Source organism: Mauremys mutica, unplaced genomic scaffold (assembly GCF_020497125.1).
Source record: "Mauremys mutica isolate MM-2020 ecotype Southern unplaced genomic scaffold, ASM2049712v1 Super-Scaffold_100274, whole genome shotgun sequence".
In the NCBI taxonomy this organism is placed as follows: domain Eukaryota; kingdom Metazoa; phylum Chordata; order Testudines; family Geoemydidae; genus Mauremys; species Mauremys mutica.
Window position 1 is genome coordinate 734,395 of NW_025423301.1, and position 23,070 is coordinate 757,464.

General features: G+C 44.9%; 1 pseudogene; it reads right to left on the bottom strand.

Moving 5' to 3' along the window:
* Positions 1 to 1,159: 1,159 nt before the first annotated feature.
* On the bottom strand, positions 1,160 to 22,600 carry LOC123360587 (annotated as a pseudogene).
* Positions 22,601 to 23,070: the final 470 nt, after the last annotated feature.

The window sequence follows — 23,070 nt, forward strand, 5'->3', positions numbered from 1 at the left end:
GCCCCCTGCTGCCTCCTACGGCACTGCACTGGACAGTCTGCTCATGTGCAAGAAGTTGCAAGATCAGAGACTAAGGCCTGGTCTACACTAGGATGGGGGATTGATCTAAGTTACGCAACTTCAGCTACATGAATAATGTACTGAAGTCGATGTACTTAGATCTACTCACCGCAGTGTCTTCACTTCACTGCAGTGAGTCGACTGCTGCCGCTCCCCCGTCGACTCTGCCTGCGCCTCTCCCGGTGCTGGAGTACAGGTGTCAATGGGAGAGTGCTTGGGGGTTGATTTATCATGTCTATACTAGACATGATAAATCGACCCCCGCTGGATCAATCGCTGCCCGCTGATCCGGTGGGTAGTATAGACATACCATAATTCTGCTTCTGATTTAATTATTTAGCAATTCCCTGGAGACATGTGGTACCTTTATACCCACCACTTTGACGCTTTCCTCTCTATGACCCCCAAAATGAACACATTACAATGACTTTCATGCATTTGCCCTTCCGTTTGGAATGTTCTGACTCTTCTGTATACACCAGTCACCCGCAGCCCAAGTGCAAGAGAGGGTTATGATCTATTACAGTCAAACCGCTGTTTGCCACCAAACCATTAACTCCTTTGAGATTGTGACTATGTCAAAAAAAGGGATTTGGGGGGGGGGGGGAGTTTTTTTTTTATATAAGTAGCTGGGTAATGATCAAGTGACTATAAAAAAAAAAACAACCAACAAAAATACAGCTATTTATATAAATATATTAATCCCTGCAGGCAATGTGTCTCTTCAGCTTCACCAAAAAGGTTCATGAACAGATTGCATAAGCAAAGAATTTCTACATTCTTTACACTTCTCCTCCCCAGAAAAAGAAAGGGTTTTTTTCCTCTTCTTTATATTGCAGGCACAGAATGGCAACTCTGGCACTCGATAATCCATTCCCGGAGGTCCAGAAGTCAGCACCCCTACATTTAACAGGGGGTGTTTGTTTGTTTTTTTATATATATATATATATATATATATATCTCAAATCATCTTGGCTAGAGATTAGTTCCTTCAGGAGAAACAGTGCTTTTAGACTTCTTATACAGCAAAATGGGGAAAAAAATAACCCCAAACTTCTATGGCTCAACAACAAAAAGCTTCTTGAATTACCAAGCAGTTTCACGGAACAGCCTTCATTGCGCAATAGTCTCCCGAAGAGTGGGTGCTGTGTGTGTCCTGGCGGGCGGGGGAATACTGCTCAAATGGCACGGAGAGGTCAAGGTACTCCTGCAAGGAGAGAAGACACATGGTTACATGGTCAGGGGTGAGGGAGGAGAGATAGCTAATGATGCTGCAACACTTTTCAGTTACCACAAGCATTAGGGTTAGAGCTGGGGATGCCAGAGCTGGGTTTTGAACACCCCCAAAGCATGAGGGTTTGGGGATCTGGGATTTTGGCTTAGCCAATTATAAAGATAGGGGCCAGGTCTGAATTTCAAGCCACCTCCAGAGCTCAACTGCAGGGCTCTGGTTCAGGCCCATCTCTGCTCAGGACTGATCTTTAGCCAGAGAGAAACACTTACCTCCGTTGGTGTTACAGTCAGGACCCTATCCAGGTCTTCCACTAGCTGCTTAAAGGTTGGCCGTTCCGATGGGACTACATGCCAGCACTCCTTCATGATCATGTACCTGAGGAGAACAAAGAGCAAGAGGCCTTCCCTGTGATGGGGTGGGGGAGAGAGAAGAGCACGTGTGCAGATCTACATGTCCCAGCACAGCCAGGCTTTGGCCCATGCACCTGCTGGGGCAGAACCAGCCCCCACTGCTTTGCATTGCTCTAAACAAAGTGAGACATGCAGCTCCTTCTGTGCCTGAACCCACTGCCCAGCCCAGATACAGCCACCAGTCTGTGCATTGCTACAGGGCGTAACACAACCCAGCTGGTATGCCTGCAGCAGAAGTAAAGAAAGGGGATCCCCTAGGTAAACCTCTCCAGCACGGGGCCTTAGGAACCCACAGTGCCGGAGCCCAAGAGGGGCAGGTATGGAAACTGGGTGTGAAGAGGGAGGGAAAGCCCAGGCTACAGAGTACTGAGAAAGGCAGCTGGGTCTATCAGGAGTTTTATTACTGTAGCTGTCTATCACACAGTCCTTGGCAGCATAGGCCTAAGGTTGCCAATGGCTTGGTGCTCTATGTAGCCCCAGCATTCATGGCCTTGGCAGCAGGACCAGAGGCCCCAAAGGGAAATCAAGGAGGAGGAAATTCACACTTCAACTTCTTTGACATGCACGCACACCCCTTTACAATAAGGTGGGCGACCTGCAAATCACAAAGCTAGCCATAAACTGTCACATTTGACTAGGAAGCCATTGGATTATCCAAACAGAAGCCCCTAATGTCCTAGTCGGAAATCTGGTTTGTATGGTAAACAATGCTAAGGCCTGGCTCTCGCCCTGTCACTTTGCTAGGAGCAAGAGGACACTCATCAGGCCCTATTGGTCTTGAGTGCCCTCTCCCTTAAGCAGGAACCAATGATGTTTACAGGAGAGGGCGTCCTCCCACAGAGATGCAGCACTTATGAAACAAGAGCAAATACCAATTTCATACAGATTGATCTGCTTTGAAATCCAACATACAGCAGGGAAAGCTTTGCCTACAGCAGGTTTGTCCACAGTGTGGAGTAGGCAAAGCCAACTGGACCAGGGAAGAGTTAAAAGACAACAGCTGGGAACGGCGAGACAACAGGCTTAAAATGGAGTACTGCTAGCAGGACACTCACTGAATAGTGATTCGTCCTGCCTCAGTCCCAGCGTACTGACTGGAGTTAGACACAAGCAATTAAATGTTACTTAATTCACATTTGTTTAGGGCGTTACTGAAGTTGAAACAACAAGGAAGGAAACTAAACGTAATGATGCCATTTTCAGAGGCTCAGAACCGGCCTCCTAGCAATGGTCTCAGGGCCAGAGAAAGTGTTTCTTGTCTGCAGTGACCAACGTGCCAGGAGCGGAGTACTGCTGCAATCAGACAAATACATCAGGCAGGAAATGCTGCATTCGAAGGGTAAGTCACCAGAGGCACTGCTAGCCCACTGGGGGCTCAAAGAAGGACTATCCTCTTCCCCTGCTCCACCCCAACAAATACTGCTTGGGGACCTAAGCGATTGCTTAGTCTGCTTATGCCTGAGCCTCACTAGGCAAATCCACAGACCTGAGCTGGGCATGGGTTGACATGAATCGACCAAGCATAGCAAGCGTAGCTGCATATTTTGACTGTCGGTGATGTAATGAGTCTAAATGCATCAGGCTCGGTAAGTCTATCTGGAGCCAGCCGGACAATCGCACAGCAGGACCAGCTAAACAGTAGTAAGTGGGGGTCAGACAAAGGAATGGGCAGCAATATTTATACACACACACACCCTGGAGAAACTGAATTAAGAAGGAAAATAAACTCGTGCGTCAGCCAAGGTTTCTAGAAATGAAGCCATAAAGCTACTCCCTCCCTCACTTACAGGTCATGAGTGCAGTTTGCTGGCTTGTCCAGCCGATTGCCTTCTTTTAAGAATTTGAAGAGTTCCTTGCTTGGAATTCCCGGATATGGAGACCCCCCCCCCCAAAGAAAAGATCTCCCATAGCAGCACTCCAAAAGACCAGCTGGGAACCAAAGAAAGATGTTTTAAATTCAATGAGGTTTTTCAGTTTGTTTGGTTTTTTGCTTTATTTCAGTGCAGCCATGCACAGCTAACACAGCCGTCAATAGCATGACTAATTGCCTAGGCCATTTTCACTAGTTACTTGGAGATCTCTGCTGATCCAACTCACTAGCAAAGAACTCCCAGGCACCACGTCTGAAACTGAAATCAGCATTTAATCAGATAGGTGACAGCCCATTTATTACCCCTGGCTCTTCATTAGGTCTTCCACCAGCTCCACTGAACGGAACAAATCCAATGATTCATGCCCAGCTTCACTGAATCACAGGCTAGGAACCACAGGCCACTGTGCAAGCTGATATCAAAGCTTGCTTGTTACAACCCTTATTTCACTGGCCGGACTGGAAGAAACACCCCCTACAAAAATCAGCACAGGTCTAATGTTAAATGCCTTGGCACTGCTGCTGTGCTACATTTAAAAGTCCACTTTTTCAAAATATATTTTGCCTCCATTTTCTTTTTTAAAATAGAGATTGTGTGTCTCTTTCTCTCTCTCTAATTTAGGTAAACTGATGTGTCCATTGCTGCATTACCTACGTGCTGAAACTACGATTTTGAATCACTGAAGCTACAGCATGTGAAATTTACAGAAGAGAGAATACAAATAATGCTTACACATCGCTCTGGTGAGTGTAGACCCCGTCAAACAATGCTTCTAGAGCCATCCATTTCACAGGCAGCCGACCCTGTAATTAGGAAGACAAAGGGAATGTTCCATCAGCATATTCACTCAGCCACAAGGGCACTATCTGAATCTTCTATTCTAATCCAGTTTGAAACATTTTCATTAGTCACCACATCTGCTTCCCTGATCACTGTACAGGCAGTAGTGGCCACATGTAAACAGAATATAACATTTGATCCCCGGTCTTCACTGACTATCTGCATTATAAACACCCTCCCCCTCTTGCATGCTGCATTTCACTGCCAAGACAGGTTTAATGAATCAAGACATTTAAATCTCTGCATGAAAAACAGCATCCATCGTGTACGAACGCAGCTGTGGGGCTGGACAGTTTCAAAATAGAGTGGGACCAACACACACAGGCCTCGCTGGCTTGAAGAGATCATTTCACTCAGTGCAAAAATGCTGCTTAGTCTGAACTGTAGGGGGAAATCCACAGAGTGAATTCACCCAATGGCTTCACTGTGATCCTGCTGAAATCAAATGGGGTGTTTTTGTCATTTCAGCAGGACTATCGATGATCTCAACAGGGCTCCTTGTGGGTACAGGGGCCTGCCTGCCTGCTACCAACTGCTGGATCAGGGCCCAATGTTTTTCTCAATGCAGTAATTTGTTTAAAAAGAAGGTGTGGACCAAGGGCGTGTGCTGCTGACTCCTCCACCACTGGGACCTGCCATGCACTTGGCAGCTGTGTACTCACACTGGCTGTTTTCTTGTAACAGCTGATGTTGCCAACATCTCTGGCTAGGCTGAAATCGGCTATTTTCATCACATTGTCTTCAGTGACTAACACGTTCCTGGCTGCCAAGTCTCGGTGAATGCACTGTGAAAGGTGAGCATGGAGATAAATATGGGCTCGTTAAACTGCTTATGATTCGTGGTTTATGCCGATTCATTTACCTGAAAGCCAATAAAGCTGCACCATTTAATTCTTCACCCTTTAGATCATCGCTGCCACATGCAGTCTCAGACAAACGGCTTCTAAGCAACATCTACACCCCCCCCCCCCCACACACACACACGCAAGACAGCAGTGCTTCTTCATCTGCTCTCTCAGGACAGGACACTTGGACTGGAGATTGGCTAGATCCCGGGGCTGCACACCAAGCTGCCACCACCAGGGAGGAGAGTCTGGGCTAATGGTTTACTTACAGGAGGGCAATGGGAATCGAGACACTAGGATTTGATTCCCTGCTCTACGACTGACTCACTGTGTATAAACTAATGTCCCAGTTTCCCCATCTGTAAGATGGGCTTGATTGTCAACTGCTTACATCAGTATAAATCAGGAGTAACTCCAGTGAAGCAAGTGTGAGACTAGTGTCAGGTCCAATGTTTGCAAAGTGCTTTCGGAGCCCACGGATGGCTCTATGTAAGTGTCAGGTCTTGTTATGAATGGGCCAAATCCTTCGCTGGGCTAACTCCAAGGGAGTCTATGTTCACCTGGTAACTAACCAGAGATACTGCTCTTCTAGCAAACGAATGTTTGTCACAGGCTGTGTCTCTGCCTCAGCCTTGATGCTCTGCACTTTCAGCAGTACTGAAAAGGGGCCACAGAGGCTCCTGATTCCATTGTCTGAGATGAGATTCTCTCTCAAAGTGACTTTCAATTTTGCTGTCATGCTGACGCCACCAAGATGCAGCGTACAGCGCAGCATGGCTCTAAATCTGACCATGGCCACCTCTGGCTAGTGGCTGAGACTGACTGAAGGTCGGACATCTGAAAGTCAATTACTTCTGCATTTAGACGTTTCTGTTGTGTGACATTTGTATTTGCTCACTGAAAACACGCAACTGAGGTCTGCCTTTCATATGGACTCTGCAATTGTCCATGTATTGCCAAACTGTTCACACACTTACTCAGACTTTAAGGTCAGAAGGGACCATTATGATCATCTAGTCTGACCTCCTGCACAATGCAGGCCACAGAATCCCACCCATCCACTTCTATAACAAACCCTTAGCCTATGTCTGAGTTATTGAAGTCCCCAAATTGCGGTTTGAAGACCTCAAGCTGCAGAGAATCCTCCAGCAAGTGACCCGTGACCCGTGCCCCATGCTGCAGAGGAAGGCAAAAAACCTCCAGGGCCTTTGCCAATCTGCCCTGGAGGAAAATTCCTTCCCGACCCCAAATATGGCGATCAGTTAAACCCTGAGCATGTGGGCAAGACTCACCAGCCAGCACCCAGGAAAGAATTCTCTGTAGTAACTCAGATCCCAACCCATCTAACATCCCATCACAGACCACTGGGCATACTTACCTGCTGATAATCAAAGATCAATTGCCAAATTAATTGCCAAAATTAGGCTATCCCATCATACCATCCCCTCCATACATTATCAAGCTTAGTCTTACTGTTGGATTGTTGATTACAGCAAAGGGGCACCCAGCTAAATCGCTCATAAATGGATGTGATCATACACAAATGGACTTCTAGGTCCCTTAACAATGCTTCTTTGCAAGCAGCAATGCATTTCTTACTGAAAAAAATAATTCCTGTACTAGGCTCTTAAGGGCAGAACCCAGTCATATATTTGCCCACAATGCACTGTGCACACCTATCACATGACACATATGTTTATGTACGTGATAAATAACAACAGACTCCAAGTCACTCAACTCACTTTCTGAGATGCCAAATATTCCATGCCACAGGACACCTGGTAGGCGCACGAGACTAAATCTTTAAATGTTAACTGCTCTTCTGGCAGCTTGGAGGTGTCGAGTGAAAATATGTCAGGCGGCCGACGATCCCGGAGATATTCCTGCAAGTTCCCTTTTGACGCATATTCTACCAGAATGTAAAGTGGGCCTGTCAACAAAAAACAGTCACAATCTGGCTCTTACATCATAATTACAAAGCGCCTTGCAAAGCAGAGTGAGAGTCACTAGCCTCATTTTACTGAAAGGGAAAGAGGGGGTGAGGTGACATTATGGTGATCAACAGATGGCTCAGGCAGTGGTGCTATAAGGAGGGCTTTGGGATGTATGGCCACTGCGAAGCATTCATGGGCGGAAGACTGTTCTCTTGGGCTGGACTTCACCTAAGTAGGGAGGGAAATAGATTTCTAGGATGGCAGCTGGTGCACAACTGATTAAGAGAGCTTTAAACTAGGAATCTGGGGAAGATGTCCAGGTAATCTCCATGCCGGAATTTAACATTGAGAGGGAAGAAAACAAAGCAAGAAAGGATACAGCCGTGGGTAGGAGAATGGACATAAGGAGGAAGGATAGTGTAGATACCAGTCTAATAGGTGATACTGGTGGTAGAATGTCTGTGCCTAATCGGGTAAAGAATGTCAGTGAAGCCAAACGGCAAAAAATAAGATGTTTGTACACTAATGCAAGGAGCCTAGGTAAAAAAATGAAGGAACTAGAGCTACTGGTGCAGAAAGTGAAACTGGATATTATAGGGATAACAGAAACATGGTGGAATAGTAGTCATGACTGGAGTACAGGTATTGAAGGGTATGTGCTGTTTAGGAAAGACAGAAATAAAGGCAAAGGTGGTGGAGTAGCACTGTATATCAATGATGAGGTAGACTAAAGAAATAAGGAATGGATAAGATAGAGTCTGTCTGGGTAAAAATAACATTGGGGAAGAAAGCTACTAGAGCCACCCCTGAGATAGTGCTTGGGGTGTGCTACAGACCGCCAGGATCTGATCTGGATATGGATAGAGACCTCTTTAATGTTTTAATGAAGTAAACACTAATGGGAATTGTGTGATCATGGGAGACTTTTACTTCCCAGATATGGACTGGAGGACAAGTGCTAGTTATCATAATAGGGCTCAGATTTTTCTGGATGCAATAGCTGATGGATTTCTTCACCAAGTAGTTGAAGAACCAACAAGAGGGGATGCCATTTTAGAGTTGGTTTTGGTGAGTAGTGAGTACCTCATGGAAGAAATGGTTGTAGGGGACAACCTTGGTTCACGTGATCATGAGCTAATTCAGTTCAAACTAGATGGAAGGATGAACAAAAATAGATCTGGGACTAGGGTTTTTTATTTCAAAAGGGCTAATTTTAAAGAATTAAGGAAATTAGTTAGGGAAGTGGATTGGACTGAAAAACTTGTGGATCTAAAGGCAGAGGAGGCCTGGAACTACTTCAAGTCAAAGTTGCAGAAACTATCAGAAGCCTGCATCCCAAGAAAGGGGAAAAAATTCATAGGCAGGAGTTGTAGACCAAGCTGGATGAGCAAGCATCTCAGAGAGGTGATTAAGAAAAATCAGAAAGCCTACAAGGAATGGAAGATGGGAGTGATCAGCAAGGAAAGCTACCTTATTGAGGTCAGAACATGTAGGGATAAAGTGAGAAAGGCCAAAAGCCATGTACAGTTGGACCTTGCAAAGGGAATTAAACCCAATAGTAAAAGGTTCTATAGCCATCTAAATAAGAAGAAAACAAAGAAAGAAGAAGTGGGGCCGCTAAACACTGAGGATGGAGTGGAGGTTAAGGATAATCTAGGCATGGCCCAATATCTAAGCAAATACTTTGCCTCAGTCTTCAATGAGGCTAATGAGCAGCTTAGGGATAATGGTAGGATGACAAATGGGAATGAGGATATGGAGGTAGATATTATCACATCCGAGGTAGAAGCCAAACTCGAACAGCTTAATGGGATGAAATTGGGGGGCCCAGATAATGTTCGTCCAAGAATATTAAAGGAACTGGCACATGAAATTGCAAGCTCATTATCATAGTTCCTATTTTTAAGAAAGGGAAAAAAAGTGATCCGAGTAACTATAGGCCTGTTAGTTTGACATCTGTAGTATGCAAGGTCTTGGGAAAAAAATGAAGGAAAAAGTAGTTAAGGACACTGAGGTAAATGGTAACTGGGACAAAACACAACATGGTTTTACAAAAGGCAGATCGTGCCAAACCAACCTGATCTCCTTCTTGGAGAAGGTAACAGATTTGTTAGACAAAGGAAACGCAGTGGATCTAATCTACCTCGATTTTAGTAAGGCATTTGATATGCTTCCACATGGGGAGTTATTAGTTAAATTGGAAAAGATGGGGATCAATATGAAAACTGAAAGGTGGATAAGGAACTGGTTAAAGGGGAGACTACAACGGGTCATACTGAAAGGCGAACTGTCAGGCTGGAGGGAGGTTTCTAGTGGAGTTCCTCAGGGATCGGTTTTGGGACCAATCTTATTTAATCTTTTTATTACTGACCTTGGCACAAAAAGTGGGAATGTGCTAATAAAGTCTGCGGATGACACAAAGCTGGGAGGTATTGCTAACACAGAGAAGGACCGGGATATCATACAGGAATATCTGGATGACCTTGTAAACTGGAGTAATAGTAATAGGATGAAATGTAATAGTGAAAAGTGCAAGGTCATGCATTTAGGGATTAATTTTGGTTATAAATTGGGGACACATCAGTTGAAAGTAACAGAGGAGGAGAAGGACTTCGGAGTATTGGTTGATCACAGGATGACTATGAGCCGCCAATGTGATATGGCCGTTAAAAACGCTAATGCGGTCTTGGGATGCATCAGGTGAGGTGTTTCCAGTAAAGATAAGGAGGTGTTAGTACCGTTATATAAAGGCACTGACCAATATCAGGGAGGGAGAGTAATTATTTAAACTTAGTACCAATGTGGACACAAGAACAAATGGATATAAACTGGACACTAGGAAGTTTAGACTTGAAATTAGATGAAGGTTTCTAACCATTAGAGGAGTGAAGTTCTGGAACAGCCTTCCAAGGGGAGTAGTGGAGACAAAAGACATATCTGGCTTCAAGACTAAGCTTGATACATTTATGGAGGGGATGGTATGATGGGATAGCCTAATTTTGGCAATTAATTGATCTTTGATTATTAGCAGGTAAATATACCCAATGGTCTGTGATGGGATGTTAGATGGGGTGTGATCTGAGTTACTACAGAGAATTCTTTCCTGGGTGCTGGCTGGTGAGTCTTGCCCACATGCTCAGGGTTTAGCTGATCGACATATTTGGGGTCGGGAACCAATTTTCCTCCAGGGCAGATTGGCAGAGGCCCTGGAGGTTTTTCGCCTTCCTCTGCAGCATGGGGCACAGGTCACTTGCTGGAGGATTCTCTGCAGCTTGAGGTCTTCAAACCACAATTTGAGGACTTCAATAACTCAGACATAGGTTAGGGGTTTGTTACAGGAGTGGGTGTGTGAGATTCTGTGGCCTGCGTTGTGCAGGAGGTCAGACTAGATGATCATGACGGTCCCTTCTGATGCAGAGTCTATGAGGCAGGTCAGCCACAAATGTAGCACTGAAGAGGAAGGGCCAATGGTTAGAACACTAGCTTAGGAAATGCAAATTCAAGTCCCAGCTCTGCCACAAAGTTCCTGTGTGACCCTGGGTGTGTCACTTTGTCTCTGTGCCTCAGTTCCCCATCTGTGAACTTCCCTACCGCACAGGGGTGTTCTGGGGGTAAATGAATTAAAGACTATGAGGTGCTCAGATACTATAGTATTGAGGGCCACCGAAGTACCTAAGAAGGTTAGATAGGGACAGGACTCAGGTCAGGTTCCCTAGCCAAGCGGCCACTGACAAACATCTCTCTTCAGAACCGACACACAAACATTAACTCAACTGCCTCACTGCCCTGTGGGCGAGCATTATCCTTTCCGTTTGATGGCTGGGAAGGCTTAGACATAGAGAGTATTATGTGAATTGCCTAAACCCACAGGGCTGGGACTCAAAGCCAGCATATTTTGGGCATTCAGGGAGTAAATAATAATAAATGACAGTCAAACCACCACTCTCTCTGCTTCCAGCTCCATTTTTTCCCAAAAAAGGAGGACAATAAGGAAAAGCTTTTGAAAAACCAGTATCGATAACAGGTAGAGCCATATATATATTTGCTCCAACATCTAAAAGCCACCCAACTTCTCACTGAGCAAAGCAGTTAGTTATGTCTGTGCACACAATTAATCTTGTGGCCAATTCAGATGCATGAAGAAAGGGTGAAATCCTCCTGGCCTCTACACAGCCTGAATAAGAGGCTCCAGGAGCACAATATTACATTACAGGAGGAAACCCCTCTGCTTGCTGGGCCAGAAACCTGCAGTAGAGGTATGGAAAAGCAACTGTGTACACATAAGGCTGAGCTAGTACGGTGTGCACCACAGAGCAGAATGGGACTGCTTCCCACTGAAATCATGAAGTACGATGGTAGCATATGGCCTTCTCTGAAACATACCATCCTGCGTGCAGGCGCCTAGGAGGTTAATGATATTTTTGTGATTCCCAATCATTTTCAACATTTCCATTTCGGACACCAGGTCAGAAAGATCCTCGTCAGTAGCATCATCTGGAGAAGACGGGGGGAAAAAAGAGAAAGAAACTGTTAGGAAGGGAATAGGTGTTTCTTAGAGTCTAGAGAGTAAAAGCATAACTAGATTGCATTAGTACTATACAGTATGTTATACACTCAGTGAACGGAGGCTGGCCATGTGGCCATCTGAGCATTTCTGAGAGCTGGTCATCCTGCAGGAAATGTTAATCAGGAATCACAGAACTGGAAGGGACCTTGAGAGGTCATCTAGTCCAGTTCCCTGCACTCATGCAGGACTAAGTATTATCTAGACCATCCCTGACAGGTGTTTGTCCAGCCTGCTCTTAAAAATCCCCAATGATGGAGATTCCACCCCCCCGTCCCCAGGCAATTTATTCCAGTGCTTAACCACTCTATTTGCTTTTGTCCCAAATCAGGGTGAAAACTTGAAACATCAAAACTTGTTGCCAAACAAAAAGTTCTGAAAAATTTTGACACGGAAATAAAACATTGTGAGTTTTGTTTTGATGTTTAGAAACTGAAAAAAAAATTGGATTGTCAACTTCAGTTTTAGGATTTTTTGGGCTTCACCGCCACTCTACCCCACCTTTTTACATCCGGGATATCATACATTCCCATTTTTTTGTACTGGAAAAGAATCAGGGGCAGGTAAAATATGTCTGGAATCGTGGGGTAAAAGCCCCCAGAATAAATTGGAAAACCAATTTTGTTTTTTAGTTTTCAAAATCAAACCAAAACACAAAACATCAAAATGTTTCAGTTTGGCAATGTTGAAATCTTCCCCATCAAAAAAAGTTTAATCAAAATTGATCAATGAGGTTTTGTCAAACCCCACTTTCTCATGGAAAAATTTTTCATTTGGTGTTAGTATTAATACTGTGCAGAACCTCAGCACTTCTTGCTTTGGCTTAGCCATGCCACTCCCCTCCAGGTGTTTTCCACAGCTAGTCAAGTCACTGCAGCTTCAGTGCTCTAGGCAGGGAAAACAGGAGAATCTGGATGAGCCCAACCAATCTCATTGTTTTGCCTCTTCTTAAGCTGTTGAGATGTAATCTCAGGGAGCTTGGCCAGGGTTCAATTTGATAGGAAGATCTATTGAAGTGCTTATATGACCCTCATCACCCAAGTAGACAAGCACTTTACAACCCTGAATGGATTTTATACTCAATACCCCCATGAGATCGGGAAGCATTATCCCTATTTTAAAGGCCAGGTGCTCCGACAAAGGGTAAAGAAAGTGACTTGTCCAACATCATAGAGGAAACCTGTGGTTGAGCTAGGAACTGAACCCAGGTCTCCTGTAGCCAAGTCCAATGCTGTATCCGCTTAGGTACCCTTAAGATAACACTCACCAATTCCTGTGACCCACCCTAACAGAAATCTGTGGAAACAAGCATCAGTTATGGAAGCCAAAAGGAGAATTTGGCCTTAGGTTTGCTCTTCTTATGTAGTCATATTTTTAAATAAAAAATGAACCCCAAACCAAGATAAATGCCAAGGGGAAATGCCTAACAGCCCCAACTCCTGCCATTCCTTCATGGTGCCGTTCTCTGTACCTTTTAACATCTTGACAGCTACAGTGATGGCCTTGTCTGGTTTGTCCTTATCGATCCCAGTCGCTTCTGCCATCACCACTTGACCAAAACAACCTTCACCCAGAGGTTTCCCCGGAGTCAGGCTGAAGTGACAGACACAAACAAATGAATTAATGTGTGACCAGGCTGAGGACTGGAATGAAGACAGAAGAACAACACGTTTAACTGACCGAGATCTTGTTAATTCCCACTTGGGATCAGCAGGCAGCTCGAGCTCTGAGACATTTGCTAGCTTCAGCCCATCGCTGGATGAGAGGTGGGTGAGATTGACCAGCGGGGTACCGGAATTCATGGAAGGGTTTGAGTCCAATGACACCGGCTTCAATAGAGCAAATAAAATGTTATTGCCAACTGCCTCTGTGTCAGATACACACAGCGGTGCTTGAAAAGGAACCAGCCAAGAAAATCACTTTGAACTAATCTTTGATTATTGAAGACTTACAATCAATTGTAACCTGGAAATTAAAAATATCAGTCTCATATTATGGGAGTGTATCTATCTAGGCAGGCAGAGCCAGATCCTCAGCCAGTGTAAACCAGAGCAGCCTCACTGAAGACAGTACTCTATTGATTTACACCAGCTACATCAGTTTAGAGCAGCTAAAGTTCTGGCCTATATGCATGGAATGTGTTTGTGTCCATGGAGTCAGTCCCAGCTTTCCAGTCCCAATAGGTGGTTTACAGCCAGAGAGGCTGAACCAGCAGGGTTTGCAGTCCTTTTCAATTCCTACGCTTACTGCTCTGCAGTGCCAGTCCCTGATGCACGACTGGATGGGATTTTTATTGTACAGAGTGCCATCATTGTCCCTTGCGGAAAGAAGGCCCAATCCTGGACCCACAGAAATCAGTGGAAGTTTTGCGAGTGACTTCAGTGGGACCAGGACCAGGACTGCACTTCTTTTCCCACTCCTCCCCTTCATGCTGGCTACGGGCACAGGACTGTAGGCTATTCTCTGGAAGGTCCATTTTCCCTGGGGTGTTGTTACGAGTGGCCAGCAGGGCTGGTTTAAGGGTCTGTTTTACTAGTCCTAGGTAAGCCCAGGCCTCTGGGGAATTGCTGGCCTCTGACAAACAATAATTGCAAACTAAAAAGAGAGTTAACTGCCACTCACTACGTTTTCACTGAAAAAAATAAATGAATAAGTGAAACAAACTGAGACACGGGGCCTGACCCTCATGCAGGCAAAGGGCCTGCTGATGTTAATGGGATTGTTGCCTGAGTAAAAACATAGGGTCACGTTCCTAACGTAGAAAGGAAATGTAAAGGTAGGTTGGGGCTATAGGAATCTTGTATCTACTTTCTGTTACCTGTACAGTAGGGGTGTTCATGGCTTTTTTGTTGGTCATTTTCACCCTACAGACAATCATGATGACAACCACCAAGAAGAAGAAAACGAAGCCAACCCCACAGCGGAGGATCACAGCAAAAACGGAGCCAGAATCATCCGCCTCTACTAGCTCTGTAGAGTAACAAGAGACGGAAGTGAGGACAGGCGACAGCAGCCAACATGTACACATGTAGTGCGAGAAATTCAGGTAGGGCCTGAGCGAAAGCTCACTGTCACCAATGGGAATCTTCCCATTGACTTCAGTGCGAATTGGATCAGGCCTAGGTTGGACACCTCTTTGTCTATGCGTAAGCCCGTTGGACTTGACACAGGAGCCCTCCCAAATCCACAACTCTGAATGCCTACAACATTGCAAACTATGCAGGATCGGGCCCTTCCTCTATTTCACTCATCAGTTTTGACTCCAATGCTGGCAACAGATGTGCCCCAGACAAGGGATTAACATGGCAACTCAAGCTAAGATTTCAGTTTATCCCACCTGAATCACGCCTGTCTCCAAAGTATGGTGAGGTTAAAAACACGATACTTGGGGGAGGATAAATGGGAAACTTGGCTTAATTATATTATAATTCATAATGAAAATATTTTGTTTGGACAAGTAAAGGAAGGACAGATGATCCCAATAATTTTAGCAAAAATCCCACCCCAGGATTCCAGAAAGTCGGAACTTCCCGTAGGCCCCTTGAACAGGCATGAGCGCAATCATTTTGATGGCTAGAACATAATTAGCATCATGCACTCAGAGCTCAATCCTGCAACCCCCCCTCAAGCAAAGCGCAAATCAAGAATGATTCCCCACCTGCTCCCTTCAGTCCAGGCACTTCTGAATTTACAAGGGGTCAAGGCAAAACCAAAAACATACTAACAGAAAGAGGATGCCCCATGATTCTTTAATCAGCAGTGGAACTCCTTATAGTGAAATTACTCTGCTTCCTTTCACACAGTCACTTCACTCTGGGCTAAATGCTGAGCTGGGTAAGCTGGGTGCACGTGACTTGAAAGCAGTTGTACAGCTGCACTCGTGGGCACAGTAATGAAGAAAACTCACGGGGGAACACTAATCCTTCGTGGGCAAAGGGGATATGGAACCACTCAAGCTCCACCCCAAAGCTTATTGATTTCAATGAGAGTCTTTCCACTGACTTTATTGGACTTTGGATCAGGCTCTCAGTGACTGTGTCCATGAAGGAACATAGCAATGTGAAAAACGGGGGTTCCACCCATAATCAGGGCATGGCTATTGTCTATACATACACGTACAGACTGTGCAGCAAGCTACATGGCTGTGAGCCAGCTTAGCAGATGAGCTGTGGCATTTCTAAATTGAACACTGAAGCATCACCAAGAGGAAAGAAAGGGCACAGCGCAGAAGGAAATACCTGGTAGAACCGTCAGCCAAGCAGAATGATGTGAAAACCCCATAGAATTCCCAGCGAGACAAATATATTCCCCTGCATCCTCAAAAGTAACATTTCGCAAGTACAGAATTTCTGGCTCCTCATCCGCTGTGTTAACACCTGACGTCTACAAGGGGGAAAAATACACATATATAGAAAGAGGAAAAACACAGGATAAGCCACATTCCCAGCATGTTTGAGGACACCACACAGATTTACAGGCAAATTTCAAAAGCAGATGAAGATTTTTTTTGTTTCTTTGTTCTCAGTGGCCCATCTTCCACATTTATTTATTCATTCCCGTTTGCAACCTGGCGTAAAAGCAAAAGGTTCCCTTCGCCAGGCTCTTACGCTGTCCCACTAATGAAGCATGCAAGCAACAGCATCAAAAGGAAAAATTGCCCCCACAACAGGACTGACTGTTGGTTAGTAGGGTGAGTGTGGGGGAGAAAAGGGTAAAGTGCTGACCAGATAAACGGTGACTTAATACAGAAAAATATTTACGGAGGGACACATTGTTTTTAATGTCAATTTCAACACCAAAAGTGTATCTATTAATACAGCTCTTGATGCTATAATGTAATTCTGGATCACCATTAGAAAGCGTCCTTTAGGGAAAATTCCTACATTATCAGGGAGCTAGACTGGCTGACTTGCCTCTCACTTTATAATTAGTCTACCAACCTTTAGCACCATGGCATACGTCCCGTTGGATCCATATTTACTGCCGTTGACTTCCACGTGTTTCAGCCACTGGATGTGAGGCTGGGCATCACTGTACACCTTGCAGTGGAATTCGACATGACTCCCTACCACCACAGTCTGGTTGGCAGGCAGTCCAGCCTGGAGAATAGGCCGGTGGCGGAACCTTTCTGAAGTGAAAATGGGGAGCCCGTTTTTAACACCTCTCCCCACTGAACATGCCTGTCTGTGGCTTTCAGCGCCACTACCAATGTCTGCACAGGAGCTTGGGCTAGGGCTCATGAAAGGTGCTGGATGAGCAACCCCTGAGAACACAGCTCTTTGCTTACCCACAGAAAGGGTACGCCTGGGGAGCTGCAGCGTAGGCTTCCCAGACACTGCCCCAGTCAACGTGCCTCAGTCCTGAACAGGAAGCATTATGTCCAGGATAGTGCATTCACTCCTTGAACGCTTGCTGAGAAGGAGGGCCAGCTGGGTTTGTGGTTATGGACCCACATCATTCACTTCAGGGGACGGACTATATGATTAAGCCCAAAATCATCATTGCACATAAGCCATCTTGATGACGGCTGTGTATCAGAAGTGAAGAGGAAGTAGAGAAATCTTACCTACTACATCTAGCTGGTAAGTGTGCCTAATGCTGCCATATTTGTTCTCTACAATGCACGTGTAGTTCCCTCGGTCTGACGGAACCACACTCTCCATCACTAGGCTCCACTGCTGATGCCGTAACTAGAGGGAGGAAAAAACAGATCAGCCAATCATAAGACATCACCAGCTAATATTTCATTGGACCATTATAATCAATGAACAAATGGCAAAACACAATGGGCCTCATTCTTGTTTATTCCCAGGCCTCTTCCCCCGCTCCCCACTCTGCCAGCGTGCTAGGGCTGCAGCACGTCTGTAAATGTAAGTTATGACCACTTTAAGGACAATTTACGCTGCCTGCCTGGTGGAAAGTGGTCTTTATGTGAGAATCAAGCCCAATGAATCAACTGTACAGTGGGCTGTATTACAGGCGCGGATCCTGCCACGGGCTGTAGATGCTCCCATAATATAAATAATGGGCTGTAAGCCCGTTGGGACATGGACCATCTTTTTGTTCTACGTTTGTACAGCACCTAGCACAATGAGGGCCGGGTCTACAGCTAGAGCTCACAGGAGCTAAGGTAAAACAAATAATTGCTAGCTGCACTTCTATCTTGTGCCTTTCATCTGAGGAACTGAAAGTGCTTCAAAGACATTAAATAAGATAGCATCACATACTCCAGTCAACTGAGGGCCAGAGAAGTTAAATGGACTCCATCAGCTTAAAGAACCACACCTTTGGGGTTGGTTTTTTTGGCAAATCTTTAACCTACTTGTGTTACCAGTAACACCTACCTGCCGATCACTAGAACTGAAAGAGACCAGTGAGAAAAAAAATTCTATTTTTTACAGTTTGTTTACTCTGGGTATTAGGCAGCACTTTATGTACAGTCAGCCTCACTAGTTCCATTATATAGTTATCTGTTTCCCTTTCTCAATGGGTATGTCTTCCAGTGGGTAACAGGTGAGAGACAAACATTAAAAACCATAGGAAAACCATGAGTGTAAAGCACAAAACTGCCAGGGTGTCCGACACTGGCTCGAGTATAGTACATAGTACTTTTCTTTAACTGATTGGATTTCAGACCAATGGTGTCCACTTTAAGTGACTTGGCCAAGGTGACAGGGGGCCCATCAGTTGCAGGGCGGAAAATGAATGTTGGCGTCCTTGCCTCAAAGTGATTCATGCACGCGCACACGCACACGTGCTCGGTGTGCATAATCCCTGTGAGCAGAGTTAGTTAACCTTCCCAAGCCTCTGGACATCAGTTAGAAGCCAACTGCCCCCATACAGCTGTCAACAGTATTTTAACAACGCGTTTTGGAGCAGATTCTTGATACACAGAATCAGTTGGCATCAGTGATGCCAGTTCTGCACACTACAGAAAACCAAGGGCTGATGCAGAAAATGAGTGGTTAATCAGCTGTCAGCACTTTTAGCTACTGCAGGTGAATTCAAATGGAGCCACTGTAACCATCTTTCACTAGTTGTTATCTGGATCCCCATGCCTTGTTTGAAAGGGATCAGAGCACAATTAACCTGTCAAAAGCAGCGTTACTGCACTGGACATTGGGTGTAAGGGCTATGAAGCAAATATGGCTTGGTTTTAATGGAGGGTGTCACGCTCTTGCCATAAAACTATACTTTCCCCCCACCTTTTGTATCTCGGCATCTGCTCAAGTAACAGTGTTGACTGGCCTACATTCCTAACTTGTTTCTAAGTGTTGACAACAAAGCATGTCACTGCATTTAAATGTATACGTAATAGAAAGACAGAAAGGTTTTGACTGAAGAAAGGTTTTGGCTGCTGACGATGATGGGTTCAATTCTGATGCTCTTCCTGGAGATTTCACTGGGCATTCTGTCATGTAATTTACAGGTTGAAACTGGACCAGATTTGATGCCAGAACTTGGGGTGGGGAGAGGGGTGTCTCGATCTAAACCTGTTACTGATCTGTCTCTATAGTGGCTTATATCATAGCCTTGCATCTTCACACCCCTCTTTATCCTTCTCTCCTAGGCATTTGTAAAGCACCCATCATGGTAGTATCTAGGATCTGAACTCTGGTAAAGCTTGGCTCCAGATACGAAGCATGTGTCATAAACCTAGATCCAAACACTCCAAACATCCAACCACGTGTCTTGCCTATTCTAGATATAAAGTGTCCATCACCTCATTGTATGGGACTTGAGCTCTGGGGAAGTGGGCTCTGAATACAGATTCAAACTGTGGGTCAGAGCTCTGTTCCTGTGACACAGAAGGTGTCTGGAAAGGTTTTTTAAAAACAACTAAGGAAAAGTTTTAGTCGAAAGCTGAGTCCAGACCCAGGGGATCACAAGAAGGATGTTCCCAATTTTGGGCAGTCAGTGTACTCGATAAACCATTAGAAACATGAAGTAACTCGTTGCAGACTTTAATCAAATCAGTGAGACACTGGAAATCCCTCTGGTTTATTTGGTGGTGTCACCAGGGCTGACGAGAGGGTAGGGGGAAGCCAGTACAAATTACCGGGGCCCGGCAGTCTAGAATGGGACCCTGGTTCCCCCAGCATCATCGGCCCTATTTAGCCAGTCCACTCTTGCTGGGGGGCCTGAATTTTTTTTTTGACTGGGGCCCAAACCCGCTCTCGGTGGCCCTGGTTGTCACTCTTGGCTCCTTGAGAGACAAACATTTGCAGACACACTTAGAAACTAAGACTGTGTTTGCTAGACTGATACGCAAGCCGGTGCAATGGTCTGGGGAAGGGATAATCCTCAATCTCCCCCTTCCAGCCCCCCATTCCTTTCTAGGGTCATTTAACACACACAGGCTTACAATATTATAGATTCCAGCAAGGATTCTATAATATTAATTCTCTTTGGGAAATTTCATGTGATAAGTCATATGAATTTCACTCCTCTGCCATTTAAGAATGAACTGTATATAATTTATTTCAGCCATGTTTGGAAGTCTTCTCTTCCCCCGTTTTGAGTTTTGATGCACATTAGGGGGTATCTAAATGCCTTTTACCAGAGGTAAAAATTAGAGGTTAGGATGGGATATTAAAAAAAAAAAATCCAAACTTGCATGTTGCAAGTTCCAGCTTTCTTCTGCTGGCCACGGATTTCCAAAGAGCAAAGTCTAAACTACTCTGAACTCTGGAGAAAAAGAGAAAGAGGAAATGTTAATTTGTGATTCTGGTCTTTGCAGGTTAATCCACTGGGCTTGATCCTCAGCTGGTGTAAACTGTCCAAGCTCCACCAGCTGTTGATCTGGCCATTCACTTTTACCGGGCCTAAATCCTGGGATAGAAACTCCATCGTACCTGAAGAGTTTAATCTTCAATAAATGATACACTGAACTGATTTATTTTTTACTTTCTTTCTGGCGCAGATCCTCACCTGATATAAATGGGCATATCTATCCATCTAAGCTCTACAAGGGTAGGAGGCAAGAAAGAGAGAAACAAAGCGATGTTTCTGTATCTAGAGAGAGAGAGATCTTTTTCTAGGCAGACAGAGGGATTACACTCCTATTGGTTTAACAGACCACACACTGCCTCCGATAGCTTTTTAAACATTTACTTATTGCTGGAAGGTGCCTCTAGAGAAAATAAAGTGCTATGGTGCAAGAGATGTGACTGTGATGCAGAGGATGAAACTTTTCTATCTGAACTCAAGGGTAGATTCACACCACAGGTAAGTGGGAAGTGGAATTACTTTTACCTTTAGGTTTAATTCTGCAAGCATAATTTAGTGCAGCTGTCGTCACACATTTTTGTATAAATGCACATGCAAGCCTGAAAGAGCATGTAATTAGTACATTAGTACATTAGTATTTACATGTAATTAGTACAAAATGTTTGTGCTGCACTGGGTGACTTGGAAATGTTATCTATTATCAGATCAGTTGCAGAGAGGAGTTACCTCCCTGATTCTCCTCTCCTTAACTTCTCCAAAGATCTAGAACTGCCTGTGTGCCCTCAACCTTGTCAACAAACCACAATGTGCTGATTAGGAAGCTTCAAAGGTTTAAGTGAAACAAACATATTCAGCTCTTCCAGGAGGAGCCTGAGTGAAGGAGGAGGAAACAGTCTGGAAAGAGAGAGATTTTTCTTTCTTTCTTGTGACTCTGCTGTGTTTATAACCATCCCACCAACTATTCTGTTCCCCAAAATGGTAAACAGGAAGGCATTTGTATAGTACAAGAGGGGAAAAACATCAAGAGCAACTGATTTTCCTGCTAAGTTACTGCCTTATTTTGATGTACAATTACAAGGTGGCACAGAAATTGTGGTCAGATACGTCGCCTGGTTAGGCATTCATTTACTGGTTTTCGGTGTCTGTGGGCTCTGTTTGTAGACATCAAAATCACACTGCCAACCGGTCCCTCTTTGGTATTACCCAGGGCAAAGGGGCTTCCAGCATTTCACCACAAGAATGTTACTGGACCGAGTCTCAGTATTTCTGCCGGGCTCGTGTTACACGTCTGAATGATGACAGAGAGAGGTCTGCTTAAGAGCTTAGATCAGATGCTGATCTCTGTTACATGGATGTAAGTCAGGAATCACTTCACTGATTTCAGTGGTATCACTCAGGTTTTTATGCAAGTTACAAAAATGTAAACCCAGTCTCTTTGTACCTTGTTGCATCTAGTTATTGCAGCGAGCACAGCAATACACCTGATCTATTTTTTTCAAGGTTACTTTTAAAAGAGACTAGCAACATGAGCAAATGCTCAGAGTTGGAATTCCACCAGAACGGGCAGCAGCTAATTTTAAGAGTTATTTGAACAATTAGTATGGTTATCAAAAATACCCCCATTCTGAACCACAGTGACTGTGGTTTATGAAGATACACACTGATATCCTTCTCTCTCACTTATGATAAAGTTGCCAGGATTATGGGCAGTACTACGGGAAATGCAATTTGTACATATCATAGAAAAAACATCTTGAGCAGAAAAATGTCACAAGCCCTAATGGTCATGGAAATATTTACTATGTAAAGCCAGGGATCTCATGCTTGCTTGCCCCTATCAGGATTGCTCAGTGAACGCTGGCTCCGATCGAGCCATCAATAATAGCTCCAGAGATGAATGAACACAGCATAGCCAAGATTAGACCCACAATGCCTTACTTTGATGCCCCCAATTCGATGTTCTCCCTTGAATTCTTTGCCATTTTTCAGCCAGTATATGGATGGGGTGGGGTTGCCTGCTGCAGGGCAACGGAAGCGAACAGTACTTGCTGCCGGCACAGCTAGCAGCTTCTTCTCCATCCTTTTTAAATGGGTCCAATAAGGAGCACCTGAGAAGTGAAAGACACAAAACAAATGGGCTTATTTCTGCAGAGCATAACACGGGGTAGAGCAGCTGCTTTCTAAGTGCTTGGTACTGTATCTAAAGCTGCCCAGGTCCAGAGCCTCCCATCCCCTACTTTTCATTTTAAATTCTAGTGGGATCCATGTACCTCCCTTGCCAGGCTTCAGATAGAGAGGGGCACTGTCCATTTAGTCCCCCCAATTCCTTCTTTGGGGGCTGCAAGGCGAGGTCACACCAGTATCCCTAATCCAGTCTGGTGACGTCTTCTGAAGGGGATATCTGGGCCAAAGCCTACTCCTTGAGCATACGACTAGGGTTATCATACGTCCGTATTTTCATGGACATGTCCGGCTTTGGGGGTTTTAAATAGCGATCAAACTCTCAGAAGGTCCGGGATTTTCCTCCCAATGCAGAGCGCAGCACGGCTGACATGGTGGCTCAGCCAGATTGAGCCGCTTGC